We start from the raw sequence: 24,858 nt of genomic DNA, 5'->3' as shown, positions 1-24,858 counted from the left end.
TTTCTAGGGAGAAGAGGACAAAAGCACCAGGGCTGAAGTCACCCACACCCAGGCGTTTCCCCCAGAGGAGAGAGGAGAAAGATAAAGAGATCACCGGGCTGATGTGTATACTACCAGCACGTCCCTGAGGATTTAGGAAACAAAGACAGAGCAGCCCAGTTCCATCACCCTTATAGTCATCATTACAGTAAGCGTATCTGTTCACTGCTTATCCCGTCAGCCACAGCACTCCGAAGACAGCACTTACTTCGTTATTACTATCTTTATCATCGCATTATAATTAATGTGAGGAAATTGGGCCACAGAGATTAACCCACCTAAACTTACACCATTTATAAATGGGGAAGCTAGAATTCAACTCTAGCTCCCCTTGTTAGCACTTTTCTGCATGTGTCTCGGAATATTTGACATAGGTAGTCATCACAATGTGCTTGTGCTGTTACCTTTTTTCACCTGTTATTATGTTAACTTAATAATCACTTTTTTTTCTAAGATTTTATTTATTTGACACAGAGACACAGCGAGAGAGGGAACACAAGCAGGGGGAGTGGGAGTGGGAGAAGCAGGCTCCCTGCAGAGCAGGGAGCCCCGTGGGGGGCTCGATCCCAGGACCCTTGGGACCACGACCTGAGCCGAAGGCAGACACTCAACGACTGAGCCACCCTGGTGCCCAAATAATCACTTTTGATAACTACATACTACTTCATTGAGTGGCTGTGCCACCGTGACTGCACATTTCAGTATTGCTGGACTCCATGTATTTTCCAATTCGGGAGACATTGTCTACAGAAAGCTGTTTTCTCTGTCCAATATTTAGGCTATTTTCTTAAGGTAAATTAAGAATGAATTATTAGGAATGAAAGGGTATGAAGACTTTTTGAAAAACTGTGTTGTCAAGTTCTCTTGTCAAGAATATAAGGATGCTCAATTTACCACATTCCTGCCGGCCCTGGGAAGAATCATTAATACACAAAACCAAAAAATGTAGATTGATGGGTAACAATAAGCTTCCTGTTTTAATTAGCTTTTCTTGACCACTAATTAATTCCTTTATTTGTTAAAAACACATTTCTTGAACACCTATTGGTCTTGGGGTATTTTTATTGGAAATACCACTATGGCAGCATGTGGAAGGCAGACCAATGGGGGGGGGGAGGAATTGAGGAGGGGAGGACAGGTTCAGATACTATCTTAATAGAATGAATAAGATAAATAGCAACTGAGTCATTTAAATAAGTGGACAATGAGGTGCATAGAACATATAGTATCACAAGCTCCATGAGTTATTTAGATCTTTAGTTCTGGTGGAATTTCCTTAGGAAGAAGATATTATCAAAGTCCCCAACCCAGGCAGTTATATTTGGTAAGAACTTTGTAGGTAGAAGCAAGAGATTTTCAAAGCTCATCTTCACAATCATTTCTCTTCCAAACTCTTAAGACTGAGGCCATTGGTTGTCATGTTGTATCGCTGCAGACTGAGGTAGCATTTCAAGCAAGAGTGATGTGGTTCTGGCGAAAGATGTTGAAATCTGAGTCTGGGTAGCACAAGAATAAGACTGAGATAGCTCTGTCTCATGGCTCCCCCGGGGTGGGAGGGGTGGTCATCCATCCTCCCATTTCTGGCTGCAGTGCAAACATCATACAGCCAGATGGTTTGTTCTAGAGTGTGGCTGTCACACAATTCAGGGCTACTTGAAAGCAGTCCTATGGTAACACAATCGACTATTGTCATCATAGAGAGTGGTGAAACCAATCATAATCTGTTTCCAGGGACCATTCATGTTTTGAGACAAAAATAGTTTGCCAAACAGAAGATATTTTTATTCCGAGATCATGCTTGCTGGGTGTGTGTGTGTGTGTGTGTGTGTGTGTATAGCTCAATTCTTGGTAAAAAGTAAATGCTCAATAAATATTCACCACTTTTGTGATATACATTATGACTGTTTTATTATTAAATTTGCCGAAGTGAGATTTCCCCTTCATATTCTAAAGACACCTAGAAATGAAAGGAAAAAAGGAAGAGCACCCCAGATGAAAGAGCAGGCAGGATGAAGGCGGAGTGGGGGGAGCTATTTTTAGGATGGGGCTGCTGCTGGGAAGCTCAGAAGAAGGAGCAGGAAGAATAAAGAGGCTGATGAGGAGGGCAGAGGGGAGATCAGCGGTTAACTGTGTGGAGTTTGGGGAGCAACGAAAGGTCCTGGACAGGAAGAGCAGTACTGTGGAAAAACGAAAGACATGTTAGTAAGTTGGGGCTCTGAAATCCCTAAGGACTCCAGCTGCCTCAGGCTAAGCCCTAGTCTATTCCTGAAGCCACAAGGTGCCGAACCATGCTCACCACTGCATGCCAGGGTGCGTGCGGATTTGCAAATGACAACAGATCACTCTATTGCTATCCAGACATTAGAGGCTGAAGTGTGGGGGATGACAGGCTGATGGACCATTATTTTGTCTCATTTAAGGCAAGATTAGTAACTTAATGTTGAGATTTCAGTTTGTTAACTGCACAGAGGATCACATTCTCTTCTTCATGAAAACCAAACTACAAGTTCCAAGATCTGGGTGCCGGTCTCACGAGGTGGCCGGGACCAAGTGAGCTCGGGGACTGATGAGCACTCCTTGGGAGAGGATGACTTCTGTCTTCCTTGGACAAGTTTGCTCACTTGCCACAGCTGAGGAGAGAGGAGGCAGCATCTAACTGGCTGGTGGGCACACAGGTTATTCAGTGTCTCCAAAGAGGACCGGTGGGTGGAATCTCCACAGATCAAATTGTGTCTCGGCTGGTCCTGAGTGCTGCCAAAGCCACTGGCTTTGCGGTAGCGTCAGCGTCTGCCAGAAGGGACGCCATGGCAGGTTCCCTTAGGACTGCCAACCACCCACATGGCTTGAAGTGAGCCCCTTTCACCCTGCTGTACTTCAGTTTCTACATCTGCAAAGTTGAGAGGACCCAGGACGGAGCCCCCTGGGTGTTCGGTCATGAACTAACTATGCCTGTAGGATGTGGGCCTGGAGAATAGTCCAGAAATGTTCAATAGAAACGGTGGCTGAAATAGGAGGAATACAATCTTTTCCAACTGTATTTTCTCTGGCTCAGGACCAAGTATTTGTTTAACTCCTTTCCTACCTTCATGTTATAGCCTATTAGATATTTTAAACGAGCTCTTCCCCGTTGTCCATGTGTTTATCTGTTTGCGCTGTGAGCTATTCAAGGACAGGGACAGTTTTGAATAGGTAATAGATTTACGTTATTCAAAAGGAACAAAAGAGAATATAGTGAGGCCTGCTTTTCCCAGCCACCCACTTCCCCTTCCCACTGGCAACCAAATACTATTGTTTTCTTGTGTCTCCCTCCAGAATTGCTTTATGCATGCACTAACAAACACATACGTGTTTTCCCTCCCGCGGCTCTCAGTATCTTTTATGGAAAAATGGTGGTGTAGTACATGCATTGTTCTGCATTTTCCACTCAATACTGTATCTTGAAGCTCTTTTTACATAGTATATAATGAATTTCCTTGGTCTTTTTTATAGCTTCATGGTATTCCATTTTATGTATATGCCATAATTTATTTGAACAGTCCCAAATTGATATTTAGGTTTTTAATCTTGTGATATTATAAATAACACTGTAATGAATAATCTGATGTATACATGATATTGCGGGTGTGTGTACGGTGTGTGTGTGTGTGAAACTGTGAGTTAATGAAAGAAATGGTAGATATTGTTTAGTGTGATTTGGGAAATGCCAAGGGGGTATCTCCCACCCAGACACTTATCCTACTGATTTCATTTGATTTTTCCAAATTCTACATTTGTAGTCATTCGTTTGCTAAAGATTTTGTCTCTTATCAAAACACTAACCAATTAAGCCTCAACAGTCATTTGAACTCTATTATGAATTATTAGTCCCGTGAGCAGTTTTGCTGTGATGATCCCACGCTCTGGCTTCATACATTTGTGTGGCTTTGGCCACCTTCAGTGGGACACAGATTGATTTTTTTGCCCCTTTGTGGTCATCTAGGGAATGAGAAAAGACAGAGGGCAGACATGAGCTGGCCTCATATTGCATGACAGAAACATAGCTGAATGAGTCACTCTGGGGGCCATCCTGTCCGTCCCAGAATATTTGGCTTTGAAATGTGGGTTTGAATTGGGGGAGTTTGTTTTTGTAGACCTAGGCCTTGAAGATACAAAGCACAAATAGGAGTCCCTAAGTCACTTATTGTAGTAAGATTTGCCATATGCATGTGCTGAGGGTTGGGATGCATTTCTGCTCTGGATGTGAGAGTTGTGTAAGTTTCAATAACAGAGCATCACTTCCAAGTAGGCCCATGGGATCAGCCCATGTCACAGTTCTTAAGCCATGTTTTCCTAGATATTATTTCCTTGATTATTTGAAAGTTGATGGATAGTTCCTCAGACTTATGTACAACTTACTTAGCTTTCAGTTAAAACTAGGCAAGCTAATGGGGCACCTGGGTGGTTTAGCCGTTAAGCGGCTGCCTTCGGCTCGGGTCATGGTCCCGGGGTCCTGGGATCGAGCCCCGCATCGGGCTCCCTGCCCAGCGGGAAGCCTGCTTCTCCCTCTCCCACTCCCCCTGCTTGTGTTCCCTCTCTCGCTGTCTCTCTGTCAAATAAATAAAATCTTAAAAAAAAAAAAAACAACTAAGCAAGCTAAGGCCTCAGACATCTTTAACTTGCAATATCATGGCTTATATAAGCCCCACAAGACCTCATATCATGTTGGTACTGGGATAAAGTATTCCTTAATCTCATAAAATATTAGCGAAATTTTCTTGCACTGCAGTGTGTGTAGGTGTATGTACATGCATGTGATACATGTAACCTGAGTGGTGGCCAGAATACCTGCTGGGTTAGGTTGGATGGATATATAGTCCAGAGTGCCTGACTCTCTGTCCTGGCTTCATATTGGCATTAGGATCCTTAGCAAATTATTGAATGTTTCTGTCACTTGTGTTGTCATCTCTAGAATGGGTTGATGATAATAATACCTTCCTGAGACATTCTGAAGATGAAATGAGTTATTATATGTAAAGTGCTTTGATTGGTGCTTGGCACACAGTAAATGTTCAATACATGATAGTGATTATTATCATCGAGCTGCTCTATGTGATATTGAACATGCTTAGTGGAGGAGAAACAGTGGTGTGTATAAATACTGGGTGGGGATTTGGTGTTGAGAAAATGCACCAGTTCTTGCCTCTCTCTTACGTCCTCACCTCTTCAGGGGAGGCTGGAGATGGAATAGCTAGATCAGGGTGACTTGGATGTCTGTTGGACAGGAGCAGGCCCTGGGGAAAGAACCCAAGATGTGGAAGGAAGCTTGGCCAGGCAGCGAGTAGGTTTCAGGAAGAGTCCAGGTGCTGATGAGTCAACATGGATCCACATGGGACCGGTCAGGCTGCTGGCGCCATGCTGCCCATGGCGGGGCTGGGTTTCTCAGTGGAAACTGACAAGAGGAGGCAGACTGGTGGGCCCGGAGAAACTGTACAACCCAAGTCGCAGACAAAGGGCTAGCTTCTGCACCTTCTAAAGAACTCTGCAAGCCAATTAAAAAAGTCCCAAACCCCATAAAAAGTGGCAAAGGATATGGACAGTTTTCAGAAAATGAAAGAGAAATGGCTCTTAAGGACCTGAAAAGCTACTCGGCCCAACCCAGAAGAAGAAAAATGTAAATTATGATGACAGTGAGATTTCATTTTTCATCTGTCAGGTTGGCAAACGTAAAAGAGTTTGATAATTCTAAGAAATGGCTTTCTGCCAACTGGTAAAACTTCCATAGAAAGAAATTTGTTAATATCTGTCAAAATGTAAATGCAAATGCCTTTGACCTAGCAGTCCTACTTGTGGCAATGCATCCCACATACATATTCTCAAATGTGTGAAGTGATCCATGTAAAAGATTATTAATTGAGGCATTGTTTGTAGTAGCAAAGTTTTCAGGACATTCTGAAAGTCCACTAATAGGACTGGTTAAATAAATAATGATGCATCAATTTAATGAAGTACTAACAGCTGTCGACAAGAATGAGGGAGTACTTTGTTTATAGATACGACCTTCAGGATTTCTTGTTTAATGAAAAAGAGTAATGTGCAGAAGAGCATGTCTAGTGGGCTACTATTCTCTTAAAGAAGAAAACAAAGATTATATATGTACCTCCCCTGTCATATGTGTATATGCATAAAATAGGTAATAATTTGCCTATTGAGAAGGGAATTGGGAATTGGGGCTCAGGGATAAGTGAGAGAGAAACTTTCCACTTCATACTATTTATAGTGTTTGAATTTGAATCATATTAATTCATTACCTATTCAATCTTTTTAAAAAACAGGAATATTGCATCCTGCTCTCTAATACACCCATTGAATTTAATTTGAAAAACTGTGTCATAAAATATTGATTAATGCAATTACTTAATCCCACACCACCCTACTCGTCCTGTTCCATTTGATACTCACCGATATTTGAATAAATTTGATGTCCCAGGAAGATGCTACAGGTTTATCTTATAGCTCCCTACATCCCTGGAGTCCACACTCAAGTACTGCTAGACATGCACCACCCCAAGATGAAGTTGTAGTGGCATGAGCAAGGCTTTAGGAAAGACAGAGCTGAGTTTGAATCCTGCCTGTATTACTCATTGGCTATGTCTTGGTGAGTTGCCTTACCTCTCTAAACCTCAGCTTTTGATCTGTAAAAAACAAAACAAAACAAAACCTGTTAACTACTGCATCATGAAGTTGATCTTGGCTATAGGATTTCAAGTATTTAAGAATCAAATTCATTAATAACAACAGCTTTATTGTGGTCCACTGCATCCATGTCCCGACAGGCCTCTGTCAGAGTCACAGTGGAGCTGGCCAAACTCAGCTGGGCGCCTGGTTTCCCTGAAGCACTTAGACATGACCTGGAGCCACGATTCTTTGGTCTCTGCTATCCTGCTGGAGTTGGTCTCTGTCCTTCCCAGCTCAGCTGGTTCTCCCTTTCAGGTACCCTCGGCTTGACCCTAAGAATGCTCCTCTTTTGTGTCCAAAGTCTCTGGCAGCTTTTGGACAGACTTCGTTATTTTCTCATGGCTGAGAGAAAGGGAGTTCCTTTAGCATGGGGGTAAGGGAGCCAGGGTGTGGTGTCCAGAGCACTGGGGACCTGGTGACGATCACACTTCTCTTGTGCGGATTTGTGCTTGGTGCACAAGGATAGGCATTTCTCTCTCCTCTCTCTCTTCTTCCAACTCCCACTTAGCGGGGGTGAATTTCAGACCCCTCTGCTAACTCTTCAGCATGGTGTGATTTGACTTGATGTGATTTACAATCAAATGTACGTAAAATGTATCTGTGTCTTGCCAACTGTTTATTTAAGCAACAACTACGGGGGGGGGCGGGGACGTGTTACCAAGTGATATCAAACAGCTCTGAGGTGACTGTTTTATAGTCAGTCTGAGCAACGGTAGAAGGTTCCGGTTTATATGTGTCCATATACTTGAATGGGAGAAAAATTCATATACGGTCAATAGCTTAGTTGCTATGGTGAGATAGAATGCTTTTTGAAAAAGTTTCTCTTTAAAGTCGAAGCTTAATCACTTTTAAGGCAGAGGAAAAACAGAAGGAGGAAAAAAAAAAAAAGCTCCAGACTGTGGTAGGCTAGATTTCCCCCAGATATTATTGCTGCTTCTGTTTCTGCAGTGGAACATAACAGCTGGTGAGTAGAGAGAAACTGGAGAAAGATCTTTTTTGCCTTTAATCCAGTATGCTGTTTTCCTGTGCCCCGTTTTACTGTAATTCTCAGCGGCCATGGGACAAAAGCTGTTGACTGATACATGCAATTACCTCCTCTAATATTGCTCTCAACTGTCGGCCCTGACTGACGAAAGTGGATGAGGTTTAGTTAAGGTCTGGGAAAACACTCTTTTAATAAAAGCCATTCCCATCTCTATGATCACCTCCCTCCCTCAGACCTTTTCATCTCTTTTCTGGAAAGATAAGGCCTGGTGATGGAAAGTTAAAAAGTGGTGCTGAACTTGGACGTTCACGACGCCACCATTTACCCCATAAAAACTCTCTCACAGCGTGTGTGTGCCTGTGTGTGCGTGCGAGTGTGTGCAATTTGCATTTGAAATCCGGAGAATCAGTCTGGGTCGCTGGGCGGGTCTTTCCCAGGAAGAATAAGGGGGTGATTTGAGGAAGTTAAACCAGACCCTCATTGGGTTCAGACCTCATTTGGTTTTCGTAGGCAAAAGAAAGCCCTGCGCAGGTATTCCCCTCAGGGTCGTCTTGCAGAATGCTTGACATGCTGCTCTAGCTCCTAATGGAGGACGTGCCCTGCCGAACTGGGTTTAATGAACTGTGGATGGAAACCTTCTTCCCACCGACGCAGTGCTGCGTGTAGCCTCCTCACAGAGCGCCACCATCAGAAGACGGAGTTAAGATCCTCCTGGGGAGCCCCTGGGCAGCCACCCCACCCCGGGGCGGGGGGGGGGAGAGGGGCGGAGCTAGTGAGATGAGAAGAATTCCTAGTTCACACAGGAGGGAGGGTAAGACGCAAAGTGAGGACGACGCCCTGTTTACACGGGTGGTTTGGAAGCCTGAGGTGGAAACTATGGGAAGCTGTCCTTATAAAAACTGAGAACTGTGTGGATTGGACTGGGTTCCTGTCATTTTGAAAGGCCTGCTGGTTGTTTTGAAGGCAAACTGCTGGCCACGGAGCCGCAGCTCGTCGCCAGTTCTATTTAGGAGGCCTGGTGGCACCTTGCAGAAGGGCCTCACGGATCCCTTTGACTGGGGCGCGCAGGCCCAGGGGGTGGGGGCTGAGGAGGCTGCCGTTTGTTCGCAGGCCCAGAAGGGAGCCAGCGCAGGTCCGAAGGAAGTCCGCTCCCTTATCAGAGAATGAGGTAGCTCTGTCCTATCAGTTTTCCCTGGTGTTGGCACTCAATTTTCATAATACAATTTGTAATGTGATAAAGTCTACACATTATTAATAGTAGCAATAGCGTGGCAAGGTTATTCCTATGCAGTTTTAATAAAGAACAAAGGGCCGTGCTGCCGATGAAGTAAAATTATCTAGGATTTTAGAACCAGGGCACGCCCCGTTCCTCTTTTTCAAGTATGTGCAGACTGTTTACTAAAAAAAAAAAAAAAAAAAAAAAAAATGCTTCTCTTAGAGATAAACCCACTTCTGCCTCCACCCCACCGCACCCGCATTGATATAGAGACGCTACACCAGGTTCACACCTTGTTTGCCTCCGGTAGGCGTAGCGGAGAATGTCAGCAGGGTCAGAGGAGAACAGCAATCTGACTCAACAGACATTTATTGCTCTCCTGCTGTGTGCCAAGAAATGCACGGAGATCTGGACGTGTGTATGTAACACGGGAGAAGAAAAGGCTCATGCTCCAGGAGCCCTCGCCTGCTGGGAGAGATGGAATTTCAGCCTCAGGTGGTGGACTGTTGACCAGCTACCAGGAGGTGAGTCCACAGAGGAAGAGGAGAAGATAGTTAAATGTGGCTAGGTCAAGGATGGCTTCCTGGAAGAAAGAGATGCTCCAGCTTTGTGACTAAGTGACTCCTTCCTTGGCACGCTTTACAGTTTCTCAGAGGCCACTGCTATCTGTGCAAGGGATGACACAAATCCCACGGGAAATTGTGTCTCTCATAGGGCACTAACACCCCAGTCATGCAGACAGGCATGCACACAGATCATGGCATCATGGTGTGATGGTACCGGGACAGCAATGTGGCTCTGCAGGGGCACAGAGGAAGAGGGGGATGATCTGCTTCAGCTTTCCTGGTAATGAGGGGCTCCCCTGCTTTCCCGTGCTGATAGCCGGGGATTACACTGTGCTTTTCCTCTACCGGGCCTGACTCTAAGTACTCTGGACATAGCAGCACACACCATCTTCACACCACCCTAATGAGGACACGAAGGCAGAGAAAAGTGTCTGGAAGCACAGTTAGGGCCAGGACCGGAACCTGGGCTGCCTGGCTCCCGAGTCCGTACTTGTCACCCTTCACTACTCACCCTCCAATGGGGAACAAGCTTCATTCTGACCTTTCCCTAGGCGCCAGAGACTGAGCCCACTGTCTGATCTGGCTTCTGGGGAGAAGGCTAAGGAACTTCTATGCAAGGAATATTGGAGAGGGGAATTTTTTTTTTTTTTTTTAAGTTGTGGAATCCTGCTCCCAACCCCCACCCTCCCACACACAATCACATGTAGGTATGTGCATTCATACCTACACAACTCGAATATACCCTTTTTCTCCTCCATGGGCCCCAACTCTGCCTTTGCATCAAAATCACCCAAAGCTTTAAATAAAATACGGCTGCTGAGGCCCCTTCCTGGATATTCTAAATAATCATATCTGGGAGCAGACCTTGAGCATCTGTTTTTTCCATGTTTTTAGAAAATTAAATGACATGCATGCCTAAAGTAAAAATTCACAGTACAGAAAGAAAGTCTGTACCCCTTCTATCCAGCCCTCAGTCCTTCCTTTCAAAGGTGAACACTTCCAACAGTGACTTGTGATCTGTTTTCTTCCAGAAAGCAATGATCACACATACCCATCTGTTATTTTTCCTTTTTTGGGGGGGGGGCTGGGTATAGTGTCCTTTATCGATAGTACATGACAAGGCAGGTCTCCCCAAACTCCTCCCCTTCTTCAGGGGGTCTGGAATGGAAACCCTGTAGAGGTCAGGAGATTCTCAGTGTGTTGGGGGAGAAGTTGGGGCAAGGACTCGCTAGCAGCCGAAGGCCCCTCTCTTCCTCTTGCTCTTGCTGGGGCTGGTGGTCCAGGGGGCTCTTACTCTTTGGAGGCCACGTCAACCACACAATCTACCACTCAGTCGCTGTAACCAAATTCATTGTTGTGCTAGGAAATGAGCTTGACAAAAATGGTCATTGAGGGCAACGCAGTCCCAGCATCGAAGGTGGAAGAGAGGGTGTCACCGTTGAAGTCACAGGAGACAAGCTGATCCTCAGTGTCGCCCGGGATGCCCTGGAGGGGACACTTCGATGCCTGCCTCACCACCTTCTTGATGTCATCGTATTTGGCAGCTTTCTCCAGGTGGCAGGTCAGATCCACGACTGACATGTTGGGGGTGGGGACGTGAAAGGCCATGCCAGTGAGCTTCCTGTTCAGTACAAAGATGACCTTGCCTACAGCCCTGGCAGCACCAGTAGAAGCAGGGATGATGTTCTGGGTGGTCCCTTGGCCACCACACCACAGCTTCCCAGAGGGGCCATCGACAGTCTTCAGGGTGGCAGTGATGGCATGGACTGTGGTCATGAGTCCCTCCACTATGCCAAAGTTGTTATGGATGTCCCCTGCCAGAGGGGCCAAGCATTTGGTGGTATAGGGGGCATTGCTGACAATCTTGAGAAAGTTGTCATATTTCTCATGGTTCACACCCATCACAAATATGGGGGCAGGATGGGCAGAGTTGATGACCCTCTTAGGTCTACCCTTGAAATGAGTCCCAGCCTTCTTCATGGTGGTGAAGACCCCAGTGGACTCCACAAGGTACTCAGCACCAGCATCACCCCATGACGTTGGCGGGAACTTTCTCTTAGAAGATGGAGATGGGCTTTCTTTTCTTTTCTTTCTTTTTTTTTTTTTTAAGATTTTATTTATTTGAGAGAAAGAGAGAGAGAGAACACAAGCAGGGTAAGTGGGAGAGGGAGAAGTGGCTCCTTGCTGAGCAGGGAGCCCAATGCGGGGCTCGATCCTTGGACCCTGGGATCATGACCTCAGCTGAAGGCAGGGGCTTAACCGACTGCACCTCCCAGGTGCCCCAGAGATGGGCTTTCTCTTGATGACAAGTTTCCTATTCTCAGCCTTGACTGTGGCATTGACTTTGTCATGGGTGGAATCATACTTGGAACATGTAGACCATGTATTTGAGGTCAATGAGAAGGGGTCATTGGTGGTGACAATATCCACTTTTCCAGAGTTAAAAGCAGCCCTGGTGACCAGGTGCCCAATATGGCCAAATCCATTTACTCTGACCTTCACCATCATGTCTTGGGGATGCAGCTGGCACAGCACAAGACGATGCTGCTGTCTGTTGAATGGGGAGGAGCAGGGAGCCCCCATCTGTTATTTTCCAACCTCTAGATGATTGTGATGAATAGTCGGGTGAGAATCTCTGACCTGGGCCCTGCTCCGTCCACCTCAGAGATGCTTCCTCTGTGGGAAAGGAGGTCAGGAAGAGGGAGGCTCAGGAAGTGGGGAGTTTTCTGAGTAGATGAAGGAGAAGGAGAGCCAAAGGGCAGAGCCCAGAGAGAGCCTCCTCAGGGCAGCACACTGCTGCAGAGTGAAAGAGATGGTAATTCCTCTAACACACCTTGAGTACTAATTGCTAAGAGAGGCACAGTGGCAAGACATAGTCAGAAGTGAGTGGGAATCAATAAGGAAATGTCTTCTGGAGGAGACCTGAGAAGTGTCAAAAATGAAAGGAAAGGGTATTTGGGGTGGAGAGAATGGCATGGGATGTGAATGCTCATTTGACCATGTATTCCAGGTATTTTTGTCTTCAGTTCTTCGGGATGCAGTGGGTGTAATTACAAGACTAGGACACACTTTGGTGTCAGGCTGCCTTGGATCACAGGGGTTGAATATGTAGTAGGCGTGGCGAGTGGTACAAGAGGCACTGGGGAGAGAAACACAAAGGAGACATGTCCGTATGTTCAGTCTCTGGGGAAGACAGACACCCAGAAACCCAACTGCAGTGTGACAAATGTTTTCCTAATGGTGGGTAAGTGCAAGGTGTGTAGAAGGGCGGAATAGGACTGAAAACTCCTGGGACTTCTTTTAAGAACTGAAACAGGACCTTGCTGGCCCGAGTCTTGAAATAGGTCATATGTTTTTGGTCACCAGATTCTGGAAGGGGTAGAAACTGATCTGCCACAGACAAATTTGGGGACATCTAAGGTTTGGTTGACTTTGGTAAGCACTTGGTCATAGTTTTGTGGTCTGTTTGCTTTCCAGAGTCTCCATGAGTCACACGAAGACACGAGTGGTGTGCCTGCATACCTGTTTGATAGCCCTTCCTCTTCGAAGTGCAGGCTAAGCCTGAGTTAGAAATCAAAGGCTTAACTGAATTTTATTGTTTTCAGGACTTTTACAATTGCTTTTCTATCTTCCTAATGATACATTTTCATATTCTGAAGACAATGTGTATCTGGAAAGGATCATTATGTACTCAAATCATAATTTTTTTTATGGATAAGAAGGAAATTTTCATGTTGTACCCCAAACTAGCCCAGATTGGGTTCCAGATCTTTTTCTGAATAAGAAAAGACTGTAATAGGAAGCACTGTGAATCTTTTTTTTCTTTTTCTTTTTTTTTTTAAGCTGGAAGGACTTTTGACAGTTACCATTTTCCTCTTTCTTTTCCTTTTTAAATTCCTATCGTGTGCCAAACCTGGTTGTCTGTGCTGTGTCTTTGCAGCAGCACTGTAAAGGAAGTATTTTGCTTTTGCCATCATTTTACAGATGAGGGAAATGAAAACATCAAAAAATTCAGTATCTTACCTAAGGTCTTGTTCTGATAAGTGACCAGGCTGGTATTTGAACTTTGGGTAACCCCACACAAAAGTCCAGCTTCTCATTTTGCAGATGAGCCAACTGAAGTCCCAAGGTCATTTCCTTCATTGGTTGCAGATCTTGGAATTCAGGGCTTCTGAATTTGTGACTTTTTTATGACAAGAGGGTCATCCTTGTGGAGGGACCTGTGTCTTGAGTCCCTTCCCTTCCCAATGCATCCTGTACACAGTCAGCCTACATCTTGCTCCCACCTTCCCCACCCCCACAAATCTATGCCTGTGGTTTCCCCAAAACTGCAGATGATGGTCTCAGACTCTGTCTATCTTGACCTCTAAACATCTCTGGCATGGACCGCACCATCCAGCCAAACAGAAACGCTACAGTCCCCTACAAGAACTCTAGATACATAGTTCCCTGTCTCTGTCTTCATTCACCATTTCTCACTTGCTGGTATACCCTCTTCTTGTCAGATCCATAGATGCAAAGACTACTTGTCTTTTAGATCATCAAAATGCCATCGCCTCTATGTAGCTGGGAGGTCTTACAGCAGTATAGGATAGGTCACTCTTGCTGAAGAATAAGGGACAGGGTGGAGAAGGGAAGGGAGAAAACTGGTGGAACTCAGGATAGTAGATATGAAGCTTAGAGATGGTTGCAATGATGGATGACCCCAAGGCTAATCAACGGCCACAAGGGTTGCAGCTTGTTGAAGGCTTACCGCGTCTTGGAGCAGTTAAACGCTGTCATCTCCTTAAATTCACAGCAAGTCATCAGGTTGTTGCGGCTGGGATACAGGTCTAGCTCTGCCTGAAGTCAAAGCTTGTGTTCTCCCTTACTGTCATATTGTCTCCTGACAACTGGTTATGGGACAAGAAGAGACTAGAGCAATCTTCGAAATGGAGGATTAAAGGAACGAAACAAGATTGGGGTTATGGATTGAGACAATGCAGTGAAAGATGCTGGAGTTGGAAGGGTTGAGTGAGGGCCATGGACAGAGTGGAGCTGGCTTAGGGATGTGGCCTTCGGTCCCTGCACCCTTTGTTATAACGAGGCAGCTCAGCCTGCAGTGATCATCTGGGCACTGGGGATTGTATTCATGGCTTGTGAGTCTTGCTCTGTGTTTCAGGGCTTTAGGTTCCCGAGCTCTCCTCTGAAGGCAGGGACTGTGTCCGTGCTCTTTTTGAAGTAGGAGTATAGTCGGTCCTAGCAAGTGGCCAAATGGGGGAGGCAGAGGGGCAAGCACCTTGATCTGCCCAGGGATGTAGGGAGGCTTCACACAGAGACGAAATGTCCAGGCAGAGAAGGGGAACATGAGAAAGAACAGGTGAGGGAAACTCAAGGCAGAGAAAGGGTGCGTGTTCAAGGAGGAAAGCACAGGAAGGCCTGGGAGTGGTGTTTAGGGATGTGCCCAGAGTGTGAGTCAAGATCAACAAGTGGGAGGAAATAAGGCTGGAGAGGCAGCTGGAGGCTGGGCCTGGATGTAAAAGTGGCCCTTCTCGCCTCCCCCCATCCTGTATGTATCCAACACCTCCCCCCCCCAGACTACTCTCAGCTCCCTATCATTTGACACGTCACCTTGTTTCTGCGTCTTGTGTAAGCCCAGGAGACCCTTCCTACTCCTCTAGGGAATTCTACTCATCTTTCAAGGCATTTTAGACTTGTGTCCTGTGAGGCCTGGACAGGCACTCTCAGAATTCAACTGTCTTCTTGCAAGTGTCTTTTCTACCTCTCTGTTCTAGCACTGGTCACGCTGTTTTGTCTGTCTTCCCTACTATTGTGAGAGCTACTTTGGGGGGAGGAATTTTGTCTTCTCTTTGCATCCCTGATGCTAGCACAGAGTAGGTACTTGGCACATTTTGATGACGGAATGACTCTGGACTAGCATTTGTATTTTTCAGGTAGACAGTGTAAGTGGTCAGTGGGGCCCCCCACCTCCAGGAAGAGTAGAGGGAAATTTCCTTATTTGCCCTGTGAAGGTTAAGTGGGGGGCTGCTCATTGTTAAGGCAGGCCAGCGTCCTGCTCACCCTGACCCCCTTTGGCCTCTGGGACCTACCTACCGGCCAGGTAATTTCTCTGCATTTTTCTTCTTCCCCCTTTCCTGCTATGAGTGTAGCAGCCCCTCAGGAGTTCAATTATATTGCAACATGAATAAGATATTTGAATTATGCTATTTAAATGAGTCATCCCACCCCTAGTGTAATTGTTCACCCCCGTCACACTAAACGTGATGTACATTTCCAAGAGAGTGCTTGGGGCCTGAATAGGGAATTGCTGAAATTGTGGGTTCCAGTTCCCAGTGGTTTATCTTGTGCATGGCAGGTTGTGTCTTTTGTTTCACATCTGGGCAGATGTGGACTCAGCAGAGCTCCCAGTACAAGTTGCATTTATTTACAGAAAGAAGTTGAATGGAATTTCCAGATGTCTGTCTGTGTGTGGCGTGTGTGGAGGGGACAGAGAATGGCAGGGTGCAGGCTGGTGTGAAAGATGGTATCTGATCTTGGCAAAGCAGTTTCCCAACATATAGGAAAGCTTAAGCTGAATGGATTTAGATTCGGGACTTGTGGTCTGAAATCTCCTTGTTCCACATTTCCTTTGATAAGAGTTTTGGTCACTCTAAAAAATTAGCCTACATTGATGTTTTCAAGATGGATGGATCACTGAGGTGGCCCTATTATGTGTTAGTAGTTCTTCATCTTGGAGCTGAGCTATAGGATAGGATTTGTACACTTTCCAAATGGAGTGGGCACATTTCCCTCCACTGTTCATTTCTTTTAATGAAGAGAACATGATTGATAGTCAGGCTGTCAAACGTAAAGAACTCCAAAGCCACCTCTCAAAGTTTGTGAAGGTCTCAGGAACTGGTGGTTATGTTGTCTCAGACATTTCAATTACTCAGAACTGTGAATTTGAGTCCTAGCCCATCGGACAAGGCCCACATTAAGATAAAAAGGAATTAAACTTCCAAATTAAGAGCGAACAGTTTTCCTAAAATGATAGATAAAGTCAGGTGTTACATTCGTTCAGCAGATATTGACTATGGGCCCATGAATCGGAAATATGCACAGGGGCTGGTAGTACAAGAGAAACAGGCCCTTGAGGCTCTTGCCCTCAAGAAGTTCACAGTCTAGTGTGGTTGATGGGCATGCAAATGGTAGCAACATAATGGAGGCATGTACGAAATGCTGCTGGAAATTAGGACTGCAGAGTCTGCCCGAGGAGGCTAGGGAAAGTTTTAAAAAGGATGATATACTTTTGTTGGAACTTGAAGGATAAGTTAGTGGTGTTTAGCGGGGTGGACAATTTGGAGGGGGGTATTCTAGGCAATGTATGGGGTGGCTAAAGCCTTGTCTACAATTACAGAAATGGGGTGATTGGAACATAAAGGGCCTTGTATGCCAAAAAATAGATACTAGTTTTCCACTGTAGATGTATTAGCAGGTGTTCATCTGCAAGAACAGAAACCTCCAACCCTATTGGCTTAAGCACTAAAGAAAATTTATTAGCATATATAATATGCTCAAAGGCGGGAGGTTCCAAGATGGCTGAATTCAGTGGCTCAACTCTGTCATTAAGGACCTAGGCTCTTTCCACTTTTCTGCTCTACCATTCTTGGTATGATGTTTTATCCTCAGACTGGCTCTTCTTCTGATCATAAGGTGACCAAAAAGGAAGAGAGGTTTGTTTGTTGTCTGACTTGGTGTGTGTCTTTTTAACCAGGAAGGAAAACCTTTCTTTAGAAGCATCTTCCCCCACCCCATCAGATTTATTCCTCATGCCTCAGTGGCCAAAATCACATCACATGCCCAACCCTAAACCGTTCACTGGCAAGGGGAATGCAACCACCATGACTGGCTCAGATGAATCTGGACTCACCCCCTGGAGGGGACAGACCCATTTCTTCTAAAGTACATGGCCAGATAGAGGACACTGGAACAAAATTGGGCTTCTGATATAAAGTAGAGGAAACAGGACAAATGGTTGCTGAGTTGGCAACCAGCAGTGTTTGCTACAGTAGGTGATGAGAGACTGTTTTAGATGACTGAGCAGGAGTTGGCATGGTCAACTTTTCACATTTAAAAGGATCACCCTGACATTAGTGTAGAGTTTAGTTTCAGAGATAGAAAACTGAGAACAAATGGAACAGTCTTATGAGATATCAAGTCATTGATAAACATTGGTATGGAACTGAAGCTACAGTTTTCCTTAAGCCATGCTCTCTACCTCAAGAGTGGGAGGGGGTTAAGGGATAGGGAGGTGATTAGTGCAGAGAAGAGTCTTTCCATTCTGGATTTGCCAAGAAATCCTTTATGATACCATGGCAAGCATGCGATCTCTTTTAAGTCCTGATGATAATGTGGTCCACTCAGAAAGGCCACTGTAATCCTAGAACCCTGGCATGTTGGAGCTGGAAGTGACCTCGAAGTGATCTAATTCAAGACCTTCACTTTACAAATGAAGAAACTGGGACCTAGACAGTGAAGTGACTTGTTCAGTTTCTGTCTGCTGCACAGCTGAGCTGGAACCACACCTGCAGATTTTCTGAACTCCAGTGCTGTACTCTTTGTAGAGAAGAGGCTCTTAGGGGCATCTCTTATGGAGGCTTATGTGTGCATTCAGGAGTGTTGGAAAGGCTCTGCAGGCCTTCTTTCCTATGTGTTTTTTTATCCTTGACAACTACCCTATTGGATTTTTCTTTTTTAAATAATGCTTTTGTTTTTATAAAAATGCAAACAACGCTCTAGGTATGTTGAAGTTCTCTTATTATTCATTTATGATATGATCTTAGTGTGAATGTGTCCCTCTGGTTTTTTCCTTTTTTAAAAAAATTTATTTAAATTCAATTAACATACAGTGTTTTATTAGTTTCAGAGGTAGAGTTCAGTGATTCATTAGTTGCATATAACACCCAGTGCTCATTATATCACATGTCCTCCTTAATGCCCACCATCCAGTTGCCCCCATCCCCCCAGTCCCTTCCCTCCAGCAACCCTCAATTTGTTTCCTATGGTTAAGAGTCTCTTATGGTTTGTCTCCCTCTCTGATTTCGTCTTATTTTATTTTTCCTTCCCTTCCTCTATGATCCTCTGTTTTGTTTCTTAAATTCCACATACGAGTGAAATCATATGATAACTGTCTTTCTCTGGTTGACTTATTTTGCTTAGCATAATACCCTTTAGTTCCATCCACCCAGTTTTTTCTTTGAAGCAGTTTTAATGGGGAATGATAATGACACCTTCCAGGCACTGGGAACCTGAGAGAGGGAAGAAGGCACTAAGTAGAAGCCTGACGGGGCGCCTGGGTGGCTCAGTCATTAAGCGTCTGCCTTTGGCTTGGGTCATGATCCCAGGGTCCTGGGATTGAGCCCCGCATCGGGCTCCCTGCTCAGTGGGAAGCCTGCTTCTTTCTCCCTCTCCCACTCCTCCTGCTTGTGTTCCCTTTCTTGCTGTGTCTCTCTCTGTCAAATAAATAAATAAAATCTTAGAAAAAAAAAAAAAGAAGCAGCAGCAGCCTGAAGATTTGAAGTGGGGGACTTGAGGGCTCATTACTTTGTCAGGGCTTTTCCTGTGTTACTAAGCCAAATAAGGCACTAAGATCCTTGGTGGCTGAGCAGCTGAGACATGAATGAGTGTCATTGGTGTGCTAGTGGAAGGTGGAGTCTCTGGCCCATTTCTCTTGGCAACTCAATCATCCATTTACGGTGCCTGATGACACTCTGCCTCCACTCTTTCCTTTGACCTTCAGCGTGTATGTGCCCATTTCCCCTAGAATATACATATGTCTTGGCTACAATTTTTACCCAGAAACCTCTGAAAACTCACCCTTGTAGACAGAGCGGTACTTTGAACAACAGGTACCAAGAAGAAAAGAAAAAAAGTAAAAACTAGAAATAGTTTTGGAATCAAGGTTTACCAACAAAGTGCTATGTGCAAATCACCAAGCTTAACTAAAGACTGATGAATCCCTTTGTTTCAACTTAGCTTTTGAAAATAATTCTAAAGTGTATTGGTTTATCTTTCTGGTAGTATGTCAAACACAAAACTGTTAGTGTTAGATGAAGAAGCTGGATAAAGATTGGGCTGAAGCTGTGTAGACCAGGGCTTTGGATATTGTGTAAGGTGATCCCATTTCTGTAAAACAAATGATGAAAAGAAAAAGAAAATGTGTGTGTGTGTGTGTGTGTGTGTGTGTGTGTGTGTGTAAAAACTGATTTAAGCCTGGGGGAATATATGGAAGAATATATGAAGTTGTTAACCTGGGTTACAAAATGTAAGAGAAAAAAGGGACTGTAAAGGCATGTGTATGGTGATATTTATATCAATTTATCTTTATGTGTGGATATATATACAAAAAATTGAGTAAAATGCTTTGAAAAAGTGGCCTGGGTAATCAGAAACCAAGTGACTCTAATCTTCATGTGCATGTAAAATGAATAGCATGCTTCAGGTGTTTGGCTGGCTTGCATGATCGTTAAGGGGGCCTCAAACTTGAAATTTTATAATTCTCTAAATCAAAGGTGCTAAAATGTGGCTGGGAATGATGTTCCACTTTGATTTACATTTTGTTCTACTTTCACCTACCAGTTTTTCATCTCGTTTTATTTTTGCCATCTTTGTATCAGTAAAGGCTGAATTATAATAAAAATATGAATTATATATAACTGTATACACAGTTCTAACTAAGTTTATGTAAAAATTGTGTACAGTTTGTTCTACAGTGTGAATTTGGTCCATTATAAAAAATCCTCTAGTATTTTTATAATGTCCTGATTGAAAGGAACCCCTCAAAGTATTATGGAGAGAACCCTGAACAAGCTGGTATCATCTGATATTTTTAATTGAGTTCTCGTGAACCCCTTTCAAAACGTGTGCCTAGTGAACTGTAACTGCTTTGGGGTCACCCAGGACATTCATTTGGTGCTTTAATTGTGGAGAGGCTAGAGGCAATCCTCCCCTTCGCCCCCAGCCATGACCTCCACCCCGTCCCACCACACACAGGAAGGCCAACAGCATTTATTAAGCATTTATGTGTCAGGTACTTTCTTCACAGTAAACCTGTAAAGGCAGATATTTTATGCCCATTTAATAGATCAGGAAGCTGAGGCCCAGAGGGGCTTAGTGATTTATTCAGGGATGAATGAACTAAGCCAGTTTTTAAATCCTGGGCTCTTGAATTGTATAGGACAGTTTTGTTGTTTTCTTTTTCTCATACCTATACCAGCTCAGCCACATCAGAAGGAAAGTTGGAAGGGTTTGCCTACTCTGAAGACTTCTCCTTTTTCTGAGTTTTTTTTTTTTTTTTTTTTTTTATCCCTAACCCGGTCACGGCTTTCAAGATATGGCAGAGGAGATGGAAGAGAAAGAAAGACCAGGTGGGGGAAAATGCGGACAATGTCTACCCATTGGAATACTAGGCTTTCCTAGGAGAAATGACGGTTCTAGAATAGCTCAAAACTTGGGGTAACTTCCCTCTAAGTACCTCATCCATGCATTCCTAGAACCAATGCCTAGTATCACTCCCTTGGCTTCCAGAGTATTCTGATCTTTTTTTTTTTTTTTTTTTTTTTTTAGGGGGGATGGCAGAGGGAGAGGGTGTGGGCAGAGCCCTATGCAGGGCTCTATCTCACGATCCTGAGATCATGACCCTGAGATCATGACCTGAGCTGAAATCAAGAGTCAGACACTTAACCAACAGAGCCACCCAGGCGCCCCAAGAGTATTCTGATCTTCTTAAAGCCATTTCATTCTCACCATGTTTGGACAAGGAGTAGAGCTTGCAAGTGTTCAAAGACACAAAAATGAGAATAAAACAAGGGGAGGAGGTCTTGATGTGAGCAGACAAACCTTTCCCAAATCTTGGCTCCCTAAGGGTAAGCTTCCTTTTGTTAAGCAGCAAGAGTTGAAAGAAACTTCCTGTAAAAGGAACACTCACTATAATCTCCTATAGCCTACAATAAAGTGGAAACAAGGCAATGTGGGTATTTTTCTCTACCAGTTTGGGCCCTCTACTAACTCTCAGATTCAATTGAGTACAGATATATTTGTTGCATTTATTCCCCTCTGATACATGCACTTTAAAATTAAACTACTCTGAGTTCATTAAGGGGGAAAAATCCAGGGTGCCTTTTTTGACATTTTAAGTCATTAATTATTGTGTAGTTTTTATCAATTGTTTTAGCAGAAGGCTTTTGTTTGCTTCCCACATATATTATTTTTTTTAAAATCTTTAAGTAGGACAAAAGAGCAGAAGACTAATTTTTATTTCCTATTGGCTCAAGCAGGAAACCCAAGCCAGACTTTGATTCCTCCGTGTTTGACTGATAACTTTGAGAGTCTCTGGCCAGGTATTCTGAGTGCCATCAAGCAAGTAACAGCTGGAAAATGTGCAGCAAAAGGAACCACACAACAAGGAGCCAAATCACATTTTTCATTTATTACCAAAGAATTTTAGGATAAATTGATGTCTTAACACATTGCAATCCGATGTTTGACACAGGGTATAATACATGTTACTGTGTGTATAGTCACACAATTGCATTCTGCATGTGATTGTTCACACAATCTATTACAAATCTGGAATAGATATAATTAAAATGAATCTCTTTTGAAGTTTTAGCAGAAAAAATATATTTAACACAGGTTAATACCAATTAAATATAAAATTAGACAATGTGTAGTCCTTTTGGGTATATGATACTAAGGGTTCTGCACCCAGTTCCAGTGTGTGGGTTTCCCCCATGCCAAGCAATGTTCCAATACCGGTTGGGTGTCCTACAATTCAACTTCATGGGTTTCTAGTGCTATCTATTCAGAGATAGTCCCACAAGACTGTCCTCCATTTGGAGAGCTGTTGGCAAGTCCAGGTGGCTACTTTTGCTTTTGACTGACTGGCTATAACTCAGAGGCTCCCATGACCCCCATCCTGGGTTTTGATTAACTTGCTAGAGTGGCTCACAGACCTCAGAAACATTTTACTTACTAGGTTACCACTTTATCATGAAAAGCTATAACTCAGGAATAGCCAGATGGGAAAGACATTTAGGGCAAGGTATGGAAAAAAGGGCTCAGAGTTTCCATGCCCTTTCAGAGGAAGTCACTCACCCCAAATTACCATGCGTTTACCAGCCTAGAAGCTCTCTGAACCCAGTCATTTTGGGGTTTTATGGAGGCCTCATTACATTGGCATGAGTCAGTGATTGGCCATTGGTGATTGAACTCAATCTCCAGACCCTCTCCCCTCCCTGGAGGTTAGGGGGTTGGGACTGAAAGTTCCAGTCCTCTAATCACATGGTTGGTTCCACTGGCAGCCAGCCCCTATCCATAGTGCAGTCCAAAAGTCACCTCATTAACGTAACAAAAGACACCTTTGTCACTCTCATCACTTATGAAATTCCACGGGTTTTAGGAGCTCTGTGCCAGAAATAAGAATAAAGACCAAATACGTATGTCTTACTAAAAAGTCCACTCTCTGACCATTTCATACTGAAATAACTAAATTCTGCAGTAATTATTTGTTCAGACATTCTGAAGAACAAGAGAAAGATAACCTAAGATATTTTAAAGGGCCACATCAGAAAAAAACAAACAAGAGTAACTATAAAGTAGAAAGAGACAGTTAAATTGGTGGTGTTCCAACCTTCAATTGCCTTCTTTTACCTTCAGATTGGTTAAGGGACCCTATAAAGGCATCTCTGTTGTCTTTACTCAAGGAATTATCAGTTTTCATTTGAGTAATATCGAGGTGTTGTGATCTGTTGCCCTCTACTATAATATGTTCTCAACAGCTCCTAAGACACTGTTCAGCATTTAAACAGACCCAGGCTAATTGAAAACAGTGATCTTTATACTCTTCAAATTAAGGAAACTAATTAATAGCTAATTTGGGGTAGGAAAGAATAACAAGACATGTTTACATTTTCTTCTTGACGATAGGGACAACAGGTACCAAAGTTTATTCAATCTCCTAATTTCTGAATTTGGGGCTCAGTCACATGCAGAAGGAAAATATTAGAGCTTTTGAATAAATTCCTTATTTAATCTTGCCTTAGAACTTGCTTAATTGGAATGGATTCTAAATTAATAAGCCACAGAAAAGAACACACTTCTCATTTTTTTTATTTAGATGTGATTCATATATAAAATTCAACCTTTTAAAATGCACAGTTCAGTGGTTTCAAGTATATTTACAAAGTTTACAACCACTATCTAATTTTATAATATTTCCATCAGCCCCAAAAGAAACCCCATACCTGTTAGCGGTTACTTCCCATCCCCCCACCCCTACCCCAGTCCCTGGCAACCACTAATTTATAGTCTGTCTTTATGGATTTGTCTATGCTGGACATTCTTACCTTTTCCGATAAACTAAGTCATGTTGATTATTCATGTCTCACTTCTGTCAAGGGTCCTTTGCGCTCTCCTAGCATGTTGTATTTCTACATCAAAAGCGTTCCATGTGCAAATATCTATATGAAGAACTTATGATTTTATTCTTCTGTCTTTTCGTCAAATCCAGGTTATTAGTTCCAGGAGATCAGGGAAAATATCTTAAGATTTAGCATTTATTGGGGACTTCCTGTATTCGCAGGACTTAACAGAGGTCACATGTGTATTGGGCATCTACTGCACGTTAGGAACCGTGCTGTGCGCTTGGGATACAATCTGTACCTCAGAGTTAGTTAATCCTCACCACAACCTTGGATGCTTTTTATTGTTCATACCATCTTCTACAGAATGAATTTGAAGTCCGGGTTTTCCCAAAAAGTAAGTGAAGAAGAAGGATGTGAACCCAAGTTTGGACAGCCTTTCCAACTCACGCTCATTATGGTCCCCTTTGTAATCTTCACATGGAGACTTGCCACATGGACCTAACTGAGTACTTAACACTGTGTGCTGATCCATGTTTAGTGTTGGTATTGATGCTCTTTATATACCCCTATGGTAGATAATTTAAGAAGTAATAAACATGTTTTAAAAAGTAGAAGAAAAATGTTTAACCTCACAAACTGTTAGAGAAATGCAAAGATAAAGAAGAAGGAGGCACTGTTTTACATGTGCTAATAAACATTTCTAAAGAAACACTCAAGTGTTTGCAAAGTTTTGGTAAAGTTTGAAGTTGGTATATCCTTACATTTGATGGAAGTGTGAATTCTTAAAGTCCTTTGGAATGCAATAGCTGTCGAAAAGGAAAAAAAGTTCAGTCCCCTGACTTGTTAAAGGAATTTAATATAGAGAAATAAGCCAAAGGATACAAAGAGTTTTGTGTATGAAGATGGTCACTGCAGCATTACTTCCAGTGCTTATGT

General features: G+C 43.7%; 2 long non-coding RNA genes across 4 annotated transcripts in view; both read left to right on the top strand.

Annotated features, from left to right (window-relative positions):
* Window positions 1–24,622, top strand: part of LOC112828863 (uncharacterized) — a 62,708-nt gene extending 38,086 nt beyond the window's left edge. For all 3 annotated transcript variants that reach the window (XR_003209606.2, XR_012379511.1, XR_012379512.1), the window contains one exon: window positions 24,286–24,622. This is a non-coding gene — a long non-coding RNA (uncharacterized lncRNA). The remainder of the gene's footprint in view (window positions 1–24,285) is intronic.
* Window positions 9,244–20,219, top strand: LOC141373461 (uncharacterized). Its single transcript, XR_012379514.1, has 3 exons — window positions 9,244–9,478; window positions 10,884–11,081; window positions 12,998–20,219. It is a non-coding gene; the product is annotated as an uncharacterized lncRNA (long non-coding RNA).
* Window positions 24,623–24,858: the final 236 nt, after the last annotated feature.

This window comes from Callorhinus ursinus, unplaced genomic scaffold (genome assembly GCF_003265705.2).
Source record: "Callorhinus ursinus isolate GAN/ISIS: 27379988/994484 unplaced genomic scaffold, GSC_fseal_2.0 scaffold1, whole genome shotgun sequence".
NCBI lineage: Eukaryota > Metazoa > Chordata > Mammalia > Carnivora > Otariidae > Callorhinus > Callorhinus ursinus.
Note: the sequence above shows the minus strand (reverse complement) of the source record. Positions and strands in the feature narration are given on the sequence as shown.